At 46.9% G+C, this 4,655-nt stretch overlaps 1 pseudogene; it reads left to right on the top strand.

Moving 5' to 3' along the window:
- The first annotated feature begins 1,146 nt into the window (after positions 1-1,146).
- Positions 1,147-2,222, top strand: LOC103124429 (eukaryotic translation initiation factor 4E type 2-like; annotated as a pseudogene).
- The last annotated feature ends 2,433 nt before the right edge of the window (positions 2,223-4,655 follow it).

The following is a 4,655-nucleotide window of genomic DNA, read 5'->3' as shown; positions in this document are numbered from 1 at the left end:
GGGTCCGGGAGGTCCGGGATCATTCCAGAATTTATAGCAAGAGGGCAGGCGGGCCAGCTTTGTAGAAGGCGTGGGCCTAGGTGCCCAGGGGTGGCGACCATGATAGGCTGCCACGGCCCTGCTCCATGACCCTGCCATGTCTGCTGCCCTGCTCGCAGTGGCCGAGCAGCGTGGAGGGATCACGCATCCAGTGCCCTGCGCCACGCGGTGGAGAGCCGGCTCCTGTGGGCTGGCCTGCGTGCTGGCATTGGGCTCCTGCGTGGTGGCATCGGGCTCCTGCGTGTTGGCATCAGGCTCCAGCGTGTTGGCATCGGGCTCCTGTGTGGTGGCATCAGGCTCCTGTGTGGTGACATTGGGCTCCTGCGGGCTGCGGGGCTGCGGGTGCGGTGCACGGGGTTGTCTGGGCACAGCCGGCTGGCTGGCTGTTTAACCAGGTGGAAACAGCAGCTCCGCGCCTCGCCTCCCGCCCGCTGGCTATTCCCGCTGGCTGTTCTGAGTTTGCCCGAGCGAGTGGAAACCACAGAGTGGTCCAGAGATAAATGTTCCAGAAACAGCAAAACAGTCTCACGAAGAAAGAGCAGAGGCCTTTGGAGATCTCTTCACAAGCAGAAGAGAAGGCCATAGTACATAGGTAGCCAAATTGTCTTCACTTATCTGAGAGATGCGCAGGTCAGGTCCACGTGGGCGCCATTTGTTGTTAAAAATTTCGTGGCTCCAGCTGGCCGGGCTAGCTTCACGGATGGGTAACAGAGACGACCAGAGACTTACGGCTGGGCAGGGAAGCTGTATTTCTTTATTCAGCAATGATGATTCATAAACTAAGACAAACTAATCACCAAACAGAACTCTGCTGTCTCTTTGCAGCAGCGCAAGCACTCTCTCTTACTCTGTCCCTCTCCAACTCCGGAACTCTCCAACTCTGGCGGGGTTCCTAGGGGCGGGGCCAAGCGGCCCGCAAAACTAACTGAACTGATCCAATTCTCTTGGCGGGGGAGGGCTAGAACAAACCAATGTAAAGCATACAACAATAATGGACACCAGGAGCAGTGGATTTGTAGTGCAGGCACTGAGCCCCAGCGATAACCGTAGAGGCATTTTTAAAAAATCACTCCCTGAGGCAGTGGTGACAGCAGCTGCTGCTAGAGGATGAACAAGTTGGATGCATTGAAAGATGATCAGAATGAAGAAAACAGCACACAGAAAGATGGTGAGAAGGAAAAAATGGAACAGGACAAGAGTCAGAGCAGCAGCAAGAGGAAGACTGTTGTCCCTGGACTGGCAGAGCACCCCTTGCAGTACAACTACACTTTCTGGTACTCCAGGAGGACCCCTGGTTGCCCCACCAGCTCACAGAGCTACGAGCAGAATATCAAGCAGATTGGCACCTTCGCCTCTATGGAGAAGTTCTGGAAATTTTACAGCCACATGGTTCGTCCCGGGGACCTGACAGGCCACAGTGACTTCCATCTCTTCAAAGAAGGAATCAAACCAATGTGGGAGGATGATGCAAATAAAAATGATGGCAAGTGGATTATTCGTTTGGAAAAAGGGCTTGGCGTCCCGCTGTTGGGAGAATCTCATCTTGGCCATGTTAGAGGAACAGTTCATGGTTGGGGAGGAGACCTGTGGGGCCGTGGTCTCTGTTCGATTTCAGGAGGACATTATTTCCATATGGAATAATACTGCCAGTGACCAAGCAACCACAGCCCGAATCCAGGACACGCTTCGGGGGGTGCTTAACCAACCTCCCAACACCTTTATGGAATACAAAACCCACACTGACAGCATCAAAATGTCAGGCAGGCTGGGCCCACAAAGGCTCCTTTTTCAAAACCTCTAGAAGCCATGGTTGAATGTGCCACGATCCTCTCTCTCCCTGTGGATGGCACCATCATTGAAGCTGGCATCATTGGAGTCTCTTGTTCTGTTGGTGTGTTACCTGGAAGATCCTTCTGTCCTGGACAAGAGGAATTGGAAGAACATTTTGTGTTTTTTAAAAACAGGCTGGCACGCAGCAGCTACAACAACCGCTGAGATCACTTAATAAATGGTGCTAAACTAAAAATAAAAAAATAAAAAAAAACATTCGAAAACATCCAGGTCCTATCCCCTGTGCCCATCTGCAGAACAAAAGCTTCTCAAGTGGTAAAGCGGTACTGCAGATGTCTCTGCTTCTTTCTGTCTCCCCTCTCCCTTCCCTGTCTCACTCTCTACAAAACAGAAAAAGAAAAAAAGGTGGCCACCAAATGTGGAGTCATCATGCAGGCACCAAGCCCCAGCAATAACCTTAGTGGCAAACAGACAACAATAAAAAAAAGTTCAATATCTCACGTAAGTGCTAAACCTGAGAGTATGAAAGATGTATTAAATGCAACAGTAACCCTTCCTTTTCAGTACACTAGGGTTCATTTTCCAGTCTCCTCATGCCCTTCCTATGTGTAAAAACAAAGGAGAATACAGTTATGGGTGTTTTTTTTTTCACTTTTTTAAATGCCAAAAATAAACTGCTACAGAGATTTATTAAAGAAAAATCATATAAAACTGTCTTAACTACAACAGGATAAGCAAAAACATGCCTTCATGCTGCTTCTCCACTGTACAGGTACAGTAGATACTTAGAATTTCAAAATACCACAATAGTTAGAAAGTGATGGTGGGCCGGGTGGTGGCTCATCTGGTTGAGCGCACATTACAGTGCACAAGGACCTGGTTCGAGCCCCCCGGTCCCTACCTACGGGGGGGGAAAGCTTAGCAAGTGGTGAAGCAGGGCTGCAGGTGTTTCTCTTTCTCTCTCCCCCTACTTCTCCATTTCTGGTTGTCTCTAGCCAATAAATATAGATAATGAAAAATTGTTTCAAAAAGGAATGAATTTTGCATTTAATACAACTTTTACCTAATAACTTATATAGTTTGATTTTCAATACTAGCTGTATTAAACAGCTGACTCACACAATTCTAAAAGTCAAGCAATCAGCTCTTCAGAACCAGTTGAGCACAGATCCAATACCCCGTAGGCTCCACTCATTCCTGAGACCTATAATCCCACCCTCATTCAGGACCTGATAATGCCCACTTTGTCTTTTTCAGTCACTGGTAGCCAAAAGAATCTTGCCATTAAAGAAGCCCCTGCAATCAAGAGAGGTGGGAAGACTTCATTTAAGAAGTTGGTTTAAATTACTACTTTTTTTTTTTGCCTTTAGGGTTACCCCTGGGGCTTAGGGCCAGCACTATGAGTACACTGCTCCTGGTGGCCATTTTTTCTATTTTTATTGGGTAGGACAGAAAGAAATTGAGAGAAGAGTGTAAGATAGAGAGGGAGAGAGAAAGACAACTGTAGACCACCTTCACTGCTTATGAAGCGACCCCCACCCCTGAAGGAAGGGGGGGGGGCCTTGAACCGGGATTGTTGAGCGGGTCCTTGTGCTTCATACTGTGAGCACTTAACCCACTGCGCCACCGCCCGGTCTCCTATATTACTAGTTCTGAAGGCCAAACTTGCAGTTTATTTGCTTTATTTTTCTTTATTATTTTATTTTTTATTAGTGATTTAATAATTATTAACAAGATTGTAAGATAACAGGGATCCAGCTCCAGACAGTTCCCACTTGGTTTCTTTTTTAAACTGGGCTTCCCACCTTGTAAAGTGGAATTTTCAAGCTATGGAAAACCCCAGTGTGTCAGTGTGCCATGCAATGACTCTGATAACTGTCTTCTCAAGTTGAAGAATGTTTAATCAGCTGAGCAGATCCTTCAGGCCCCACAGCAGCACAGGAAGAATGTTAACAGAACACAACCACTCCTGCCTTTCCCAGGAGTCCCAGTGTCACTTTGTGAAATTGGAGTGGGTGGAGTCCAATCTTTTCCCTGGAGAGGAAGTGGCTGCCAGAATGCCAGATGTGCCATTCCCACAGCAACTGGTAGGAGGGCCTGACTCTCCCAGGGTGAGAAGCAACCTCTGCAGAGACCAAGCCCTGGAAGTTTACAGTTTCCACAGGCCCAGAAAAACCTAATCAGTATGGACCCTGAGACAACACAGGATGATAAACAGAGCATTATTCAGTGATGCTCCCATCTACCTCCTTTGTTTCCTTTCCTCAGTGTTTGAAAAACCTGTTAAAGAGTCATTCCAACTGTTTTTTCTTTGTTTTGTTTTGTTTTTCCTAACCTCTAGTCTTGAGAAACATTCTTGAAGAGGAAACAAAGACTGTTACAAGTTGAAGATGATGGAAATGGCTGGAATCTTCAACTCTGAAAATTAGGATGGGAAGATGAGAACAGAGGGGAAGTGGAGGGAGGAAAAGAGAGCATGGAATAGATGATTAGACTGGAGGGGGTGAGGGAACAGCAGGGAAATCAAGTCTGCATTTCATCATAAATCTTGTTTAATATACATTTTCTTAAGGAGTTGAGCTGAACCCCTCAGCCATGCATTCAAAGTTGATTAAAAACCTGCAATTTTTTGTAATTGGATCTCATTAATAAATTCCTTAGGGTTCCAGGCGGCTATGAAAAGGTAAAACAAGGATTTGGAGGCTGTAAGAACTCAGACCCTGGGGTTAATTCCATTTAATCATCTTGGAAAAAAAAAATCTGCATTCACAACAATTCTTAAAGCACTGAGCCCTCTGCCCTCTCCAACAAGTAGCATGGCCTCT

The sequence above is a fragment of the Erinaceus europaeus genome, chromosome 5 (genome assembly GCF_950295315.1).
Source record: "Erinaceus europaeus chromosome 5, mEriEur2.1, whole genome shotgun sequence".
NCBI lineage: Eukaryota > Metazoa > Chordata > Mammalia > Eulipotyphla > Erinaceidae > Erinaceus > Erinaceus europaeus.
The sequence above is the reverse complement of the archived record's forward strand: the minus strand, read 5'-3'. Positions and strand labels throughout refer to the sequence as shown.